The sequence below is a fragment of the Peromyscus leucopus genome, chromosome 5 (assembly GCF_004664715.2).
Source record: "Peromyscus leucopus breed LL Stock chromosome 5, UCI_PerLeu_2.1, whole genome shotgun sequence".
Lineage (NCBI taxonomy): Eukaryota > Metazoa > Chordata > Mammalia > Rodentia > Cricetidae > Peromyscus > Peromyscus leucopus.
The window spans coordinates 22,195,739-22,214,667 of record NC_051067.1 but is presented as its reverse complement, the minus strand read 5'-3'; the positions used below and the strand labels follow the sequence as shown (position 1 = coordinate 22,214,667).

Genomic DNA, 18,929 nt, shown 5'->3' with positions numbered 1-18,929 from the left:
GTTAGGAGTGCATCCATTCGACTGTCTGGACATGACAATATACAGAATTTACTATATTCTGCTTATATATATGTTTTTACATTAGTTGAACATATGGCCTCCTTCTATCCTTCCATTCTGATTCCTTTATCTTTCCTATTTTTAAGTATAGTAAGTAGTCTTGTCTCACTTCATGCTGAATGTTCTAATTATTAAGCAGGGTTCACAAGAGAAGAATTACTCTTATTCTATGTGCTCAGATCCTGCTCTCACTTTTCCGGGTTCTGGCATCTTACATCATCAATGGGCACTGGGGGCCAAGGTACGTGCTGTGTGGTCAGACAATTCCCGCCTTAAAAAGCCGCCACGCTCTCTTTCTGTGTTTCCTCTCTGCGCTCTCTGCTCTGTGTTCTCTCTCTGTGTTCCCTGCTCTGCTCTGCTCCTCCCCCCCAGGCCTGGCTACTATCCCCTCTTTCTTTCTTTCTCTCTCTTTCTTTCTTTCTTTCTCTCTTTCTTTCTCTCTTTCTTTCTTTCTTTCTTTCTTTCTTTCTTTCTTTCTTTCTTTCTTTCTTTCTTTCTTTCTTTTTCTTCCTTCCTTCCTTCCTTCCTTCCTTCCTTCCTTCCTTCCTTTCTTTCTTTTTTATAATTCTCATATGGTTTATTTTTAAATTTTATTTTATAATTTAATTTAATTTTACATATCAGTCATGGATTGTTCTCCCTACCCCCTCACCTTCCCCCCAGCCGACCCCCCATTTCCATCTCCTTCATGGCAAAGAGTCCCCTGAGGATTGAGTTCAACTTGGTAGATTCAGTCCAGGCAGGTCCAGTCCCCTCCTCCCAGGCTGAGCCAAGTGTCCCTGTATAAGCCCCAGGTTCCAAACAGCCAGCACATGCACTGAGGACAGGTACCGGTCCCACTGCCTGGGTGCCTCCCTAACAGATCAAGCTAATCAACTGTCTCACTTGTCCAGAGGGCCTGATCCAGTTGGGGGCTCCTCAGGTATTGGTTCATAGTTCATGTGTTTCCATTCGTTTGGCTATTTGTCCCTGTGCTTTTTCCAACCTTGGTCTCAACAATTCTAACGTGGCCCGTGACTTTTCCACTGGCAGCCAACGCCACCACCAGTGCCGTTTTATGGTCACTATGCATATTTGAAGTGGCTGTTGGCTAGAGACTGTCTCTTGTCACCAACCACTAGCTTGGCCTTGAGGTTGGTATTGACCTCCTCTGTTGAGTCCAAGAGTGGAGGAGAGGTTGGTATTGAAGTCTTAGGCAGCCTGATTTTCCTAAGAAACCACTAGGTCCTGATTGACTATATGTGGGTATGCAAATAAGGTGAGACCTACGACCAATCACAGAAAGTCTGTCAAACTGTCAAATAAAAGCTTCTGATTGTTACGGTAATCTACTTCTGGATCTCCTGTAGTTGATGGGCAGGGATATAGTGTTGGTCTCCCCTCCCCCCTATAATATTTTTTACTTACTTATTGTTCAAAGTTTTATACATCATAAAATCTATTTTGATCATATCCATGCCCCTGCCCCTATGTCCACCACCCCTCTCATTCCCAACTTTTTCTTTTTTTATTATAAGCCCCTGAATTTCATTAGTACTGCCCATATGCACACGGGTACGGGGCCAACCCTGAGACATAGGCAACCTACCAGAGGCCATGTCACTAAAAGAGAGTGTCTCTCCTTCCCTCAGAAATCATCTAGAGCTAATATTTCCCCCTCCAAGGGTGGAGCCTCAGTGGCCCCTCCCCATACGTGTTGGAATTTTGACTGGTTTGATCTTGCGCCAGTGTTGTGCAAGTAACCACACCTGCCGTGAATCGATAAGCTTAAATATTTGGAATGCGGTCTGACACCATATCCATTTAACACAGCAATAGTAGGATCTCCTTTGAGGTCTACCATCTTCTCAGGAAGGGGCTTTGAGCCAGGTTTGAAATCCTTGTGACACGGGCCTCATAGTCAATCAGAATGTGCTTGGTTACTCCTGTAACCTCTGTACCACTAACGCACCAGTGGGCACATCTTGCCAGGCCAGTGGGTATTGTCACATGCAGGGTCCGGTACTGAGTGAGGTCATGTATACATTTTTCCCCCAGAGCCCTGCATAGCAACTTTTGGCACCATGTAAGCTAGCCAGCAAGGGAGAGTTTCCTAGGCAGTCAAGGTTGATTTCTCCATGTCCTGCATCCAAAGTTGGCAGTATATTCAGCAACAGGGTCTTTCTTACTGTCTAGTTAAGTTGGGCAGCCAAGACCAAGGGCAATAGACTGTGTTGTCTTGGGTTCCTCTGGGCCTCCCTGGCAAATAGCTCATAGGGAGATAGCCTGTGCTTGGCACTGAGATTTTCATTCAGTCTCTGACAGCAACATTGTCTCCCCCAGGAGTGTACTTCTTCTTAACATCCTTTACTATATATTACAGTGTCTAATTAACTTACAAACTGGTAATTTCTGTAAGACTTCATATACCCAGAGTTTTGGTTAACCTATTTGTCCCCCATGCTCTCCCCCTATCACTTTGTTCTCATCCCCACTTAATTTTTTTTTTTTTTTTTGGTTTTTCGAGACAGGGTTTCTCTGTGTAGCTTTGCGCCTTTCCTGGAACTCACTTGGTAGCCCAGGCTTGCCTTGAACTCACAGAGATCCGCCTGGCTCTGCCTCCCAAGTGCTGGGATTAAAGGCGTGTGCCACCACCACCCAGCTAAATTTTTTTTTTTTTTGAGACAGGGTTTCTCTGTTTAACAGCCCTAGCTGTCCTGGAACCAGCTGTGTAGTACAGGCTGGCCTCAAACTCACAAAGATCCACCTGTCTTTACCTCCCAAGTGCTGAGATTAATGCTGTGCACCATTGCTGCCCGGCCCACTTAAACCTTTTTGTGGCTACTGCTGCTGAATGAACAGCTGTATGCAATCCACTCCTCATGCTCAGGGCTTGAGTTTTCCACCCAGGAGAGAGCTTGGCAGTGAGTGAGAAACTCAGCATCTCGTATCCCTCCTACTCCGTTCAGTTATTTCTGATTTTCGTACATCTCATTTGTTGTCTTCCTGATGCTTTAGAGTCCCTTCTTCCATCATTGTCTTTTGGTTTGATTTACTTCACTTTTAATACAGATTTTTACTACATTGTGTGTGTGTGTGTGTGTGTGTGTGTGTGTGTGTGTGTGTGTGTGCCTGGAATGTTCGTCCTTGCCTGACTTCTCTAAGCTGTGGTTCTGATGACAACTTCATCTTCTGTGTTTATTGTCCATGATATGTTGATCATCTTGGTTAGTCTAAGGCACTAGTGTCCCTAGTACGACCACCAAAAATGTCTCCAGACATTACCAAAAGTTCTTGGGGGTGGGGAGAAGGAATCACTTCTAATTGAGGACCACTCCCCTCTAGAAGTCAGAATGATTCAATATCCTCACTGGGGAACAGAACAGAGTTCTATGAGGAGAGGGATGGGCTTTTCCCCAAAGCAGAGATGCACTTCAGGATCCCATCCCTTTATGAACCAATGGACAGGCTCCATTTTTCTCTTTCTGCATCTGCCCACACTTGTGACTCAATGCTGACAGTGGAACAGGATCTGATTTCCTTAATAACCCAGCTCAGAGGTTGATATAGTCCTTGACAGACAAGTGGCACTTATTAAGGAATTACAGCTATCAAGTTTCAAAGTGACATCCTTCTAGAATCTCATGTGTACCCTTAACGTCAGCATAAGATGCACCACCAAAGATCACCATCAGTTACATCCTTTCTGGCTTGTTAGTTTCTTTCTATTTTTATACTGATAAAAAGATAATCACATGGCCTTTTGAAAGTTTGTGCTTGTCTGCCTAGGAACAGTGACTTTTCCACAAAAATAAGCCAAGTCGCTTGCTTTTCCTAAGATCCTTATCTTAAACACTGTTTCCATTCATTGGGTCAAGAAGAGCTGCTTTGGTTAGTTGTTCTCTGTCCTGTTGAGAGAAATGCCTTTCTCTAACTACACAAAAACGACACGGACCCAGGTAGAACACTTGTTCCCAAAGCAGATCAAGTTGAAGTTGTCAGCACCTAGACAATTTTCCGCCCTCCTCCCCTCTGCTGCCTTACATTTTAATTCTTTATTTCCTTATCATGCTCTCTGATCGACTTGGGTGCATCCATGGTCACTAAGCATTTCCACCAATCTCCTCTAGAATACTCATAGTCTGAGGGTGCTTGGAGTAATTCCAATTTGTTTCCTAGGTGCTCCAAATAAATTAGATAAAATCAAATCCAACCTTCCCTATTACTTCTAACAAAAGCAGGCTTCTTTGAAACTTGACCTCCTGGGGATGAAGATGTTTTACAGACTATGAATTCCTTGGACAGAATTATAGTTAGTTCTTAGATGTTCAGAGCCACATAATCCTGTAAGTCTGGCCCAGGCCTTGCATTCTTTGTTTTGAAAGATGTCCAAATCTCTGCCCTGACCTTCTACTTTTCCTTCTCTGTCCATTTCTTAAGATTCAAAGGGAGAGAGTTATGGCAAAGAGGATCTGAAAATGGTAGAAATTGGGACTAGATAAAGCTCAGTTCCAAGTCTCCGGAGTTGTCTTTCCTAGAACTCGCTTTCTTATGCAATTGGTTGAATAGCTGGGGTGTTGATTTCTTCTCTGTTCTGAGAGGCAGTAGTCTCTCCACTGTGTTCCATGATGATGTCTTAGGGCTCTGTTGCCAGAGATACTCTCGCCGCCACATTCTTAGCAGGAAGTAGATTTAATATTCTTCTGGATTTTTACTGGAGTTAGTATGAGCATCCAAGTTTTCATCAGCCTGACTGTCTTTACAAAGTAGATACTGATTGGGAGCTAAGAGAGAGCGCACTGGGTTCAGCAGCCAAAGAACCAGTCAGGAAACTCTGTCAGCAACTGTCCTGTTGCTGCCCAAAGCTCTATGTTACAACCAGCGTTATTGCTGCTAAGATTCTAAGGGTGAGACGAAGACTGAGGAAAAGCTTGCGTGAAGCTGGAGGACAATACTCTGTTAGCATGCTGGCCTCTGAAAAAGTGTCCCAAGTGGTCAACAGCATATACTCCAAAGTCAAGTTCCTGACATCAGATCATGGGTTTGATTCTTCCCACTTGTGTGGCCATGTATGAGGCAGTGAAACTCGGTATCTATTTCCTTAACCATGAAATGAAGGTAGTAATGCAACTCCCCACTCACAGCTTTGCTGGGCTCCTTAGATGAGACAATCCACAGGGGTTCTGGACACAGCCCATAGGGCTGTAAGTGTTCAGCATGTACTGGGTTTTATGATAGGAAAATCATCTAGAATGTTAGCCCTTGCAACTGCCACATGAAGGAATCATCCGGATGGCCTACAAGACATGTATGGCATTGGGAGGTGCATCCATGGGAACATCTTTGAGATGTATTTTCTTTTAAAGGCAAGGTAGAAGTACCAACTCTGCCATGAGACGACCCGCTGTTAGCATTCTGAATTCTTTCCAGAGAATATTCAGAGGGAACAATTTCCGAGAATATTTCACTGTTGTTTTAAGGCCAACATCAGCTTACAAAACGAAGAGAAACCTTTATTCTTAATCTGGGGCTTTCCGTTAAGACCGTGATGATCCAGAATTTCCCACTAGCCCTTGCTACATTTCTCAGGAATTGAAAAGGGCAACCAAAATTGACCTGAAGTCCGAGGTTGGCAAATTATCATCAAGCCTGAGAGATAGAACGAGCCAGCATGCTAGTGCATTAGGATCATAAAAGTAAGGGGTAGGGTACAAAGAACAGTGAAGAGTGTTGAGTTGACATCTCTGTTTTAGGTAAAACTGAGGTCAAATTATAATTAGAAGGATTTTCAGAGGAACAGAAAAAAATGCGAAAATTAAAATGTATTCAACAACCTTGCAAATTCTTAGGACTCAGAACAATTTTGAATATATAGTCCAAATATGATCACTTAAAAGACTTCTCTTTCTTTGAGGAGACCACACTTATGCTCTTGTGTGTTTTACTTTCTTCCCAGGTGCCTCTTTTTCTCTTAACCCTTGTTATTAAGAAACCAGGTTGTCGGCGTGATGTTAAATCAACGATGAAGGAAACAAACATTAAATATTAAATATTTAGACCCCACAAAAGATTGGAAAACTTGTTTTATGTTGTTGTAGCTGTTGCTGTCGTTTTTTTGTTTTTGTTCTCCCCCCCTCCTTTTTTTTGGAAGATGGAAACAGTCCACATGACTTTGGTAAACTGAGAAAAATGAGTACTATGGTACTCTAGTTTCTCTACCACCCCACCCTTTTCTGTAGCTCAAAAGTAGACAAGAGGAAGCTGGATGGTGGGTCATCCAGGAGTTCCACAAAAGGGAAAGTCACTGTTCCCATGCTCTGAGCTCCGGAGACAATGCTACACAATTCCTCTCCCCTTGCCAGTGAGTCCCTGACAGACCACACCAGAGCATTCCAGCTTCCCACCTTGCACGAGTGCCATGGACTTTCTGTGCGCCTTGTCCCCAAATTCATTTGTTGAAACTCCACTGACCATGAGATGATGCTTGGAGATGGATGGGGTCTTTAGGGAGCTCTCCTGATAGGATTGATGCCCTTGCAAGAAGAGAGCATAGAGAGCTTTGTTCTCTCTCACCACCACATGGGGATGTGGTCAGGATCAGATAAGTTTAGAGAGAAATCAGGCAAGAATGGAGCTAGACATGAGAACAGAACTGAAGCTGTGTATAAAGGATGTTATGCCAGAGGAATTAAAGCAAGTGGACATTAGAGCTCGGTGTGCTGAGATTCTATTTCCTGAAATTAGTCCTCGTCATTAGTAGTTCTCTCTCCTGAGCCCCTGGGATATATAATATTAAGGCTGGTCCCTCTAATATTATACAAGACCTGGCGCCCTTGGGTACCCAGTCTCAGGAAGAGTAATCTACCAAGCACACTCAAAAAGCAGTGGTGTGCTTGGCGGAGGCTGTCCAGAGACGAGGCAGTCTCTCTGGGGAATCGTAAAGGTGACCCCTGAAGTGCTGGCTACCGATGGACCTTGCCAAAGGTGCTGCAGACCAGGAGGAACCCCAGGCCTCTTTGTGGTGAGTAGTTGAATATCTCCCTTCCCTATTAAGAATCCTTCTTGCACCATGAGTCAGAATGAGTCAAAAGAGAATCAGCTTTTGATAGAAGTTACAGGACACAGGCTTAAGACAAAAGGCATTTCAGTCAGCTCCAGTCCGTTTACAGGCTTAGATAAGGAAGCAACAGACTATCTTAATTCCATAAAGCCCCCTAGAAAACGTAAGGAAAGATTTAGCCGGGCAGTGGTGGCGCACGCCTTTAATCCCAGCACTCGGGAGGCAGAGCCAGGCGGATCTCTGTGAGTTCGAGGCCAGCCTAGGCTACCAAGTGAGTCCCAGGAAAGGCGCAAAGCTACACAGAGAAACCCTGTCTCGGAAAAAAAAAAAAAAAAAGATTTAGGAGACCCCTAAAAGTTGCCAACCTTATGAAATTGATTTACCGTCAGACTATGATAAGCGGCAGAAATTCTAACCCCTCCCTTTTAGGGAGAAACCTGCCGTTACTTCATTCAGGGTCTTACAAGGAGGTAACACAATATTACCACACTACCAGACCTCCTGAGAGCATAAACCAGAGCTAATGAAGTTCACTATGTTCTCCACAGTAGCAGCAGCATCCTGCTACAAACAGCCCCTTTTGCTAAAACTACTGGAATCTAAGGGCTAACTTGAGCCCTAAACTTGCCCTGCAGCTAACTAGGAGCTCCGCTCCAGCAGCCTTCTTTTAAATTAATGCAAGTCTCACAGCCAGTGAGAAAAGCAATGGCAACTCCCAGCTCTCTTTAAAAAAGTGTCCTTTTCTCTCTTTCCTCTTTCTGGGTTGACTTTTAAGTTCTTGGTAATTTACAAAAGTCTTGGCCAAGTATAAGAACTTCAGTTAACCCATTTCAAAAAACAGGTCCTGGTTAGGGGACGCCCTACTACGACCTGTATGGATTCATCAGACCCCCGAAGACGTTTGGGGGCCGGAATCCTAAACATCTGCCTTCTTCTCTCTGAACCTAACTATCTGCTATCTGCATCTCAGCTCACTTGGGCCTTTGAGTCGTCTCCACCCTTTCCCTCACCTTGCCATTCCCGGTGGCTATCTGGCTTGATACAGACTGGGTGCAGCTGCTACAACAACAACAAAAAAAAAAGAAAAGAAAAAAGAAAAAGAAAAAGAAAAAGAAAAAAAATTCTCCTTTGTTTTAGTGTTCTACTGAACTTATCTCATTTCATGATATACCTTAAAGAATTTATTAAATTGTTACTCTCTTCATATACTATATTTTTGAATAAGAGTTCCTGTTTCTGTATTAAAATAACTTCAGTACAAACTTAATATTTTTAAGGCTAAACCTGACAGGTATAAAACCTAAGTTCTAAGCTTATAAGGACAACTAACTTATACATTGTTAAGAATAAGTTTACTTTAATTAAAGATAATTAAAAAATAAAACTTGTTGATTGATTGGCCAACCTAAACTATATGTAGTGCAAGTCATTGGGATAGAGAAATATAAGACATGAACATCTAGATATGTTATAAATCATACATGAAACTCAGTAAATAACAGAGATACTGAGGATGTATGGCTAAGTTATATCTATGGATAAAGTTTTTATTGAGGTCTGAGATAGATATATAGGCTTTAAAATGAACTTATGTATGCCTCAATACAAGAGTCTATGGACCTCCCCAGAAGGGACACTGGGGCTAATTATAGGCCATAGCTCCTCTACTGTACAAGGTATAAAAACTGTCCCAGGAAAGGTTGATCCTGACTTTACTGAAGAGATTAAGATCATTGTACAACCCCCTACGAAAACAATTCAGATTTATACAAGCCAACACCTACAGGAGCTGCCAGTTTGGATTCTAGGGATATGGCTTTCTGGGTTCAGAAATTAAATATTCCAGACCAACTAAACACTTAAAATGCAGGGAAAGAAAATAATTGGTTTGCTAGACATAAGCACGGATGTTTCTTATATTTCAGGAAAAGATTGGCCAAGTATAAACATATGGCATATTCTAAATATTGGGCATATAAAGCCCCCCACCAGCCCTTGAGTCACAATATTTGTTGTTTAATGAAAATCAGGCTTATAGACTGTTACAAGACCTTAAGAAAAAGTAAAATTTTATTAAAGCCAAGGGGAATCTCCTAGCCTGGCTTGCCATCTCTCATGGCCATCCCCCAAAATCAAAAAATAATCATCATAGATGTAAATAATCATCATAGATGTACAAGATTGCTTCTTTACCATACCTCCTCAACCTAAAGATTGTCAGCATTTTGCTTTTAGCTTGCCTACTCACCCTGCCATGATGGAGGCCAAAGCTGACATACAGAGCAGGAAATGCAAGTTCTGTTTATCCAAGACTCATTTTTTGAGAGAGTTCCTCATTATATATGCAGATTAACTATCAGAACTGTCAATTATAGCTTCCTCACAGTCCCGCAACCTAATAATATATATATATATATGTATATATATATATGGATGTATATATGTATATACATATATCTTGCAATACATTTATTACACAGATGATATTATAGTTATATCAAACTATGAAACTTATGGGTCTATAGACTGACAGATAGCTCTACAGGATATACTGGCGCCTTTTCTTATGTCTGTCCAACAATTACAAATTCTCTCCCTATGGAAGCTCACCCAGGAGGCTTACATCCTTATGATTTATGGTTATGAAATAAAGAATAATACACCATTTATTTCACTGCTTTTTAATTTTAGGTATGACTAGAGCTCATATATAGACAACAGCCTTACATATACTTCAAGAGATTTTTTTGTTTGTTTGTTTGTTTGTTTTGTTTTTTGAGACAGGGTTTCTCTGTGTAGCTTTGCGCCTTTCCTGGAACTCACTTGGTAGCCCAGGCTGGCCTCGAACTCACAAAGATCCGCCTGGCTCTGCCTCCCGAGTGCTGGGATTAAAGGCGTGTGCCGCCGCCGCCGCCGCCGCCGCCGCCGCCGCCGCCGCCGCCGCCGCCGCCGCCGCCGCCGCCGCCGCCACCCGGCATTACTTCAAGAGATCTTAAGAATTGGTGCTTAGCCGGGCAGTGGTGGCGCACGCCTTTAATCCCAGCACTCGGGAGGCACAGGGAGGCAGATCTCTGTGAGTTCAAGGCCAGTCTGGACTACAAAGAGAGTTCCAGGAAAGGCGCAAAGCTACACAGAGAAACCCTGTCTCGAAAACAAAACAAAACAAAACAAAAAACAAAGAATTGTTGCTTAATTTTCATCCTCACAAGTAACAGACTGGAAAGGCAGCTTGATCTTGGACTTCCCATCACCTATGACTATACAGAAATAAGTTTCTGGTAGACCAAATAAGCTACATGGTCCACAATATGTTTTGATAAACAAACCTGAATGACTGAGACAGGGGGTGTTCCAAGTCTAGCTTCCCTGTTTCCTTAAATAGGAAAAAGGTCATCAATAACATAAGACAAAAAATATCTTGATGGATCTAGGTGATCTGGTATGAATTCCAAGAGTTGCTTCTACCTAAGAACAGAATAGACTAAGAAGAAAATGGAATTATAGTAAGCATTAATATAAAATGTCCATTTAATATTATATATTATTTTCATATAATAATTAAAGCAAATATGCCATTCATATAAATAAAAAGAGATCTTTATTAAGCACCCCAATGGTCCAAGCAAGCTGAGCACGTTGTATATAGTCTCTCATATCTTTCTTTCCTACAACACTATGGCACACATTATTGTGTCAATTGGCAATTGAAGAGGTCCATCTGAGTATACACATGAACAGTTAAATAATTTATCCAAGACACAGGCAGAAATGTGAAGCCACTTTTATCTCAACTCAGAGCCCCATTATACCATTGGAACTCTGTGTACTATTGTTGCATTTTTTTTCAAAATCCTAAGATTTTCCAAAATGAAATGATCATTTTAAAAAGTAAAATAGAATCCAGCAACTATATTAGTATAAAATTCTTTCTCTACAAATAACTCATGAGAGTCTATCTCTGCTTAAATGGCAGTTTTATTAGAAATATTCAGAAATAGAATGTCACATTTTTCACCCAAGTCTTCTTTCAACATTCTGATTCCCAGGGTATTGCCTCACACTTTCCCATGTAAAGCATGCAGACAAAAGGCCCACCCTTTGGGAAGCTCCCAATAAACGCCAGGCTTCATTATAACCACCACCACCACCACCACCACCACAGTCTTCACAAATCTTCATTTACATTGCACCTTTAAAACCTTTAAATGTGTTAGGCTCTCTAGAACCTCTCTTACACACACACACACACACACACACACACACACACACACACACACACACACATTCACCGGTCTGAATGTCACAGGACTGGAGTGACAGTCAATAACATCTTTTTGAAATGAACAAACCCGTGTGTGCTCACACGGAACTCCTTCAGCAGCGGTCTCTAAACACACAGGCAGTTTGTCTCTGTTTCTGATTCTAATCTGCCTTTGCCCTCAGGAAGAGGGCTGGCCCCTCTAACTCATGACCACCACATAGCTGTCATCCAACTGAAGCCTGGGGTTGGGTTGCAATAGAGTCACAGGTTACTCCTTTGCAAAAGGCAGTTTCCCTCATGCGTGCCCTCCCTCAGCTGTCAGTTACATCACCCCTCACCCCTGCAGTGTAGCACACCAAGAAGATACTATAAATGGAAGAAAATGAACGTGACTCTTCTGCTTAGTGGACAGATTTAAAAAGGGTCGAGTGATTTGTTTTGCTGATACGTTAAATATTTGTTATGTCATGCCCCTGCTTCTACTAAGTGCCAGCAGGTGTTCACACATTCCTGTGAGCTAAGCAGATTGAGGGCACATAGACAAAAGCCTGATACAAACTCTGAAAAACAGTTCACTGCAGGTCTCCTGGAGCAGCAGGCTCTGTGTGCTCACTGAGGTGGTATCCTCATCATATGAGAATGCTCCAGCCTTGATTAGTGTGTTGCTTGAAAGGATGCTAGCTGTAGGAAACTGCAAGGAATAACCTCCAAGCTCAGCACCACCTAGGAGAACTTTCTATAATGGTGAAGATTTCTATTTTTTGCATTGACCAATGGCATAGCAACTAGCTACAAGGTGTTCCCTGGGAATGTGACCAGTGCCACAGAGAAAGTAGAATTTTCATTGTCTTCTACTTGAGTTGATTTTTATTTAAATAGTTCCATGTGCCTGGTCTGATTGGCCAGCACAACACTAGGGTGACTGAGCTATCCTACTTTACCTAGGACTTAGTACATATGAAGCCATGCCAGGCAAACTAGGCCAGTTGGGTAAACTGTGGTACCTGATCTTGTTTGTCAACTTGTTAGATGAAGAAATGCCCAGGACATTAATGAAACACACTGCTAGACCTTCTGTGGTGATTTCTGCAGAAAAGATTAGGTCTTGAGGCTCTAATTGAGTGACCAGATTAATCCCCTGATAAACTCACAAGATAAATTATTGGTAGGTGGCGAAAGGTAGATGGGGCAGGACTTCTAGATGCTGTAGAAAGTCAGGCACTGGAGGCTTCTCCATAGGATCTGCAGTCTACACTGCCATCCTCTCTGGTTTTTCTTCCATCTCCTGCCTTTCTGTTTAGAAATGAGGAGCCTGCCCCACCACATGATCTACCATCATGATGCTTGAGCATGTGCAACCAGTAGCCACAGACTGAACTCTCATGAAACTACGAGCTAAAATTAGATCTTTCTTCGAATTTGTTATGTCATAGCAATGCCAAAGTCCCACAAGCATCGTCCTAAAGTGGATCCCATTTTTAGGGATGTTTGGCAACTGTGAAAGCAGAATTAGATATGCGCGAAACACGGTGTGGTGTAGACTAGAAGGGAGAAGGTGCAGCGAATGTCATGGAACTGACTTTCCTTTGCAAGCAAAATGCAAAGGAAGTGTCGCTAGAGGTATTGACTCTTAGAACTGATGTGGTCTGTAAAACTCAGTGAGAAATATAAACAAAACACGCTCACTGGCAAACCGTGTGCAGAACTGGGCAGTAACTAACTTGAGTCTATTTTTCAGCTCATTGGAGAGTAGAAGGCTGTTGGTTGCCTCATTAAAATGTTATAACCACTGGGCGGTGGTGGTGGCTGCGGCGGCGGCGGCGGCGGTGGTGGCGCACGCCTTTAATCCCAGCACTCGGGAGGTAGAGCCAGGCGGAATCTCTGTGAGTTTGAGGCCAGCCTGGTTAACAAAGTGAGTTCCAGGACAGGCTCCAAAGCTACACAGAGAAACCCTGTCTCGAAAAACTTAAAAAAAAAAAAATGTTATAACTGCCGTGTGTTCCTCATTCTAGGCAATTTCTGATTCACTGCAAGTTTTTTAAAAAATGAATTTCATTTTCCTGCAAAAGGCTTATACATTCCAACCGCCCACCTACCTCCCAACTGCAGCCTGAACCCTCTCACTAGAACTGGAACCCATTTGGTATTTTCTTCAATTAAATCACAAATAAGGCTAAGAGGGGGTCGCATATGACCACGCACTGGTAGCATATTGCAATTCATATCTTATTGTTTTAGTTGATCTCAACCGTCAGGGTCCTAGAGGAAGGAATAGAATACTGCTTTCCAAACTTTAGACTTTGCATCCTATCACTACAACATTGAGATGGGTTCCACTCCTCCTACATGTATATTGACTGGCAACTATGGCCAATTCATACTTTAACAAGCCATTCTTTGCTTATTTTGAAGAAGAACCCACAACTTTTGAAAGTTTCCCACATGTTGCTTTCTAAGCTGTTCTGAAATGCTTTGGACCAGTAGTGTTTGGTATTCATTCCAATTTAGGAGTGTTACATAGACTTCACTGGTGAGGCACTTCTAACACGACAATCTGAAACTTTCTGAACATATGAGTGTGCTCAAAAACGTGTCATACTTTACAGCATTTCTAACTGAAAACAGTATTTGCCACCTGATTCACAGTGGCCCTATAAGTAATGATGTCTTGAGTCTCTTTTAGCGTCTGAGGAGAGACTGGTAACATTTTGTTTAAAAGCCCTTATTTCTTAGATAGTTCTCTCTTGCCTTGTGCGGTTCACATAAGTCTTCTGCACATTTCTGACCACTGGAGAGCAGTAGTGGAGGCCAGAGTCCCCATGTCTGACAAGATCACAAGTGGAAAGTCAAGGCCACTGGCCTGGGTTTGTTGTTTTCCTTTCAAGGAAGGCTCTCTCTATGCAGCCTACTAGCTTTCAGTTCCACATTGGTCTCAAATGACCAACCCCCTTCCCCTGCCTCAGCCTCCTTCATGCTCCGATTACATACATGCCTCACTGTATGTGGTGGGTCTACTTTTTTATTTGTCTTAACAAATTTCCCTATGTTTTTGGCAGTGGTTAGCAAAATTTATCTACATGGGAATGTTGTCTTAAAATAGGATTCCCAACCCCACACCAAGAGACTCTCCTAATCTTTATGAGGAAGGGTCAAGAGAATCAGCCTTTGCCTTGAGACGCATCATGCATGTTGTCCTCGTACACTCAGCATTGTGGAAGAAATAAGATTAGCTGATCACTAATCCATCCTTGGCACTGGATAAAGCAATCTAAACTTCACAACATGAAGCTTCACAAAGCGGGAGCTTTGTCCCAGAATTGATGGGAACAAGCAAGGTAATTGGTATGGAGTGTAAATTCATGTTTCCATCCATGAAACTAAACAGTGACAATTGATTTTCCTTTTCTCTCTCAAAGAACCTTTCTTTAAGTATGTTTATTCTAAATAAACTAAATGGTCCTTTAGAAATTATCATTTAAATATTATACCCACAAAGAAGTTTCTATGAATTGGTACAAGTGTGCTATTTTTGCCCTGTCCATAAAGAAATATTTCAGTTGAACTGAGCATCTGTGGCGCATGCCTTTGATCCCTGCACTCAAGAGGCAGAGGCAAGTGGATTTCTTAGTTTGAGGCCAGCCTGGTCTACAAAATGAGTTTAAGGACAGCCAGGGCCACCAAGAGAAACCTTGTCTCAAATCACTAACACACACACACACACACACACACACACACAGAGAGAGAGAGAGAGAGAGAGAGAGAGAGAGAGAGAGAGAGAGAGAGAGAGAGAGAGATATTTCCTTTGCACATTTAGGCTCATGGCTAATAATGAGACTCAGGTCAAGTGTGAATCTTGATCTCAAGACACATTTCATTTCTGAAGAGTACAAATACTCTAGGATATCCAAATGTGCTAATTGTTTCAAGGGAGTCATTTAAGGGGACAGGGGCTTGATTAACTTATTTTTTTTTAAATTTTAAGGCTTAACAATAGACCCCACATAGCTGATCCTACTCCCCAGATCTTAAAACTACCCAGGCAGACTGTATAACAAGTCCCAGGGCAGCCTGGGCTACAAAGGGTACCTTTGTCTTGAAACAAAGAGTAAAGAATCAATGTTTTTTTCTTGGGTATGAACCCAAGAAATGTTGTTCAATTATTAAAAATATGCAAAGGGGTTTACATTAAAATGAAATCCCTCTTCTAATCCATCAGCTTAGCATTAAAATTTACCTCCCAGGGCTTGAGAGATGGCTCAGAGGGTAAGAGCACTGACTGCTCTTCCGAGGACCTGGGTTCAACTCCTAGTACCCACATGGCAGCTCACAACTGTTTGAACTCAAGTTCCCGGGAACCCAACACCCATGGCAAAACACCAATGCACACAAAAAAATAAAAAGAAAGTAAAACTCCCCCCCCCCAAGGCAAACATTGCAGCTAATATTGTGAATATTCTTTAAGATATTATACATATATATGTGAGGTTAGTAAAGATGTTTTAATATAGATTTCTAAGCATAAGGGTTAAGAAGAGACATTTAAAATGACACCAGAGAACACGAGTGTGGGCTTCTCTGAGAGCATTTCCAGAAATCACTTTTTAAATACTTTACGTTCACAAAGATTTGCCCATTCCTTTCCAGATAACAACTCAAATGATTAGTGGGACAGATAATGCTGTTGTGTTGAAATCACAGTATGTAAAGTGCCAACTCTGTTGATCCCCACAGCCAGGGTTCTTCGGGATTAACAAGACTAGTCTACAGATGCAGGTGAGGACATACTTCTCCCTGCCTACATTCCAGCATGATCACCGGTGTCTAAAAGTAGGACCCTGGATAGGGTACTGATGAAGCAAAAAAAAAAAAAAAAAAAAAAAAAAAAAATAGAAATAAAATAATATTTCAGATGTATTTTCTTCACACAGACCTAGTGTAATTTTTAAGCACTCACTATCTTCATTTATTTTGAGAAATGATCATGAGAATGATCTTTTACAAATTTAATAAGCATAGTTGGCTAGCCATTTCAAGTTCTTTCTCCTTGTTCATAGTCATTTGCACACGGTAGCTAGTAGAGTGAGCATGCTTGTTCTGACCACATTCTGAATGTCTAACACATGTACAAACTGTGCACGGTTTCTCTTCTACATGCTGCCTACAGCCTGTGCTATGAGGTTTCATTAATATGAGCAGGGCTTTGGGAGGCTTATTTCACGTGAAAAAAGATTATTTCTTGTCTCTTTATCTCAATAACGTATATCCTCAAGTGTAAATCTATATTTTCTTCTTGTTGAAGCCTGGTACAGAATCCTGGAGAGAATTCTAACCCAGATCCCCAGGACACCTACCCAGCATCCCTGAGGTCTGCTACGTACCTTCTATATGAAAACCTAAAAGCAAAGGCAGTCTTAAACATCCCATCATCACGGTGTCTCTTCCTATTGTGCTTGGCTGCTCTCCCATATCCCTTGCTGTCTCACTCTTTCTGAGGCTAGCATGCACTCCGATCCAAACACATCCTCCCTCTCTGTGCTCTGCAGGTTGTCTGTCAGCTAATTTCATCCCAGGTGGAGAACCCAAAGAATTGTTATGGGTGTAGCAGAGAGACATCATGCATGTCTGCCATGATAGAGCCAATAGCAGTTTCCCATTAGTTTGTAGTGTGTGTGTGTGTGTGTGTGTGTGTGTGTGTGTGTGTGTGTGTGTGTGTAGGGGGTGTGCAACCTTCTCCACTCTCCCCCATGCTCCTAGATGGATCATGTGCCACTGAAAGACCACAGCATGGCAGAGTATCTGAGATCTTGGAAATCAGGCAGACTAAAGGTCTTTCCATTTTACTTTGTCCGACTTTTCCCATTTCAAGGACGGGAATACACTATGGCTGCATCTCTAGGTTTGCATAGAAGAAAGATGGGGAAAGGGCACTTGCTTCACTCCCAAGCACCTAAGGGCCTGTGTGTCTGGGGGCTGGGGCTGTAACTCTGGATGGACGAGTTGGGCGCAGCTAGTGTGGGTGTGCACCGAGGTTGCAGGACACACCTAGGTCCCTGGCGCAGTATGGGTTAGGTCTCCCAGAGTGGTTGGTCACTCTGCAGTTGAGCCTGTTATACAAGGTAGGTTTTTCCAGGGCCCTTCTCAGAGTCCACTGTTAGTTGGCTAATGAGCCACTACAACCGCGAGCTGGAGAAAGTTTAGGCAGACTTCGGGAAGGAGTGGTGCCCAGGCACGTCACTGGAGAGGCGTTTGGAAACACCCTACTGCCACCTGTGACTCCGCAGTTTTTATCTGTGGTTGTGAGTCCGTGTCTGCCTTGGCTCTTTCTTAAAGGAGGCAGAAAGCACTATCTAGCAGAAGCAGAAAGCTAGAGGATTGTCGCTGGATGCCCATAGCCAGCTGGGCAATCTTTGGGGTAATAAGCAAACAAGATTCCTTATGCACTGTTTAACTGAAGATAGGGACAGAGATGAAAAGATATTCTGCCCCTGGATCCAACTTCTCTAGTGGGCAGGAAGACTCTCCAACACCTCTTCCCATTGCTCCCAAAGCAGTTAATAGCATTAAGCCTTGTCATGGAATCTCACACTTGAACTATATTTGAGCAGACATCTGGCAGTGATTTGTTGGGACATAGAAACGTTCAGAAAAACCAAGATATAGTCCTAGGAAGCTACACAAAATCTACCTCCCTCCCCACCCTCTTCAAAGTCTCACAGCCCCGGTGACTGTTCATCTGCATGGGCTGCTGAACCTCATAGACAACGATGAGACGTAGAACTCACCTTAGCTACCTGGGTCTTCTACCAAGGAAAAACACAGAGCGGCTGAGATCAAGCCTGATTTCCAGTGGCCAGGGAAAGTTCCTACCCTACTAAGATGAGCTCTGTCTGGAAGATAAGAAACGTTCTGTGGGAGTGGGTGGTCCAGTGGCCCCTCCCCTTACCTCATTCATTCCTCTCTGTCCTGGCCAGCAGCCAGGCAGGGAGGAGGGACACTCACCTGCAAGCTATTTCTCTTAGGACTTGGCTTCCCCTTGTCAGGGTTCCTCGGGATGGCCCCTCCTGGATTTCAGCCTCATGACTAGAGACGATGAAAAGCCAAGGCCTCCCCCTGAGGCTGGTGGTAACTCATTTCGCTAATGGAAAGGCAAAGGATGAGATGGGACGCTTTGGTTAGGAGAATTGCTTGGCTGCTGGGAAGCCTTTCAAAGGTGAGCAGACTGCATACCTGACTGATGATGGTGGCAGCTGGGACTGCTGGGAAGTGTGGGTGAGGCCACTGGTTTGTTTTTTTTTTTTTTTTTTCCTAGTGACTGCGAGTTTAGAGGCAACTCCTAAGGCTGGCATTGTCCTGAACTAGAAACGGGTATGAATTGGAGGATAAAGACAAGATGTGGGAGTGTGTGAATACACACATGCACATGTGTAGGTGTGGGTGTGCACACATGCTACCTTTCAGTCTCTTAAGCTTAGAACTGGGTGTCCTTTATTGAAACTTTTGTGTAACAAGAAGTTACAATGGCTTTGGGATTTTTTCCACAAAGTGACATGCGTTCCTTGTGATTCTTCA

The 18,929-nt window shown here is 42.9% G+C and overlaps 1 protein-coding gene across 3 annotated transcripts in view; it reads right to left on the bottom strand.

Moving 5' to 3' along the window:
* LOC114692127 (androgen dependent TFPI regulating protein) overlaps positions 1-18,604 on the bottom strand; it is a 91,449-nt gene extending 72,845 nt beyond the window's left edge. For 2 of the 3 annotated variants that reach the window (XM_037205775.1, XM_037205777.1), the window contains exons 1-2: positions 18,360-18,604; positions 18,143-18,247 (exon numbers count right to left, since the gene is read on the bottom strand). The gene's annotated coding sequence lies outside the window, so the exon portion shown is untranslated. The remainder of the gene's footprint in view (positions 1-18,142; positions 18,248-18,359) is intronic. The other variant, XM_037205776.1, reaches the window with a different exon arrangement.
* Positions 18,605-18,929: the final 325 nt, after the last annotated feature.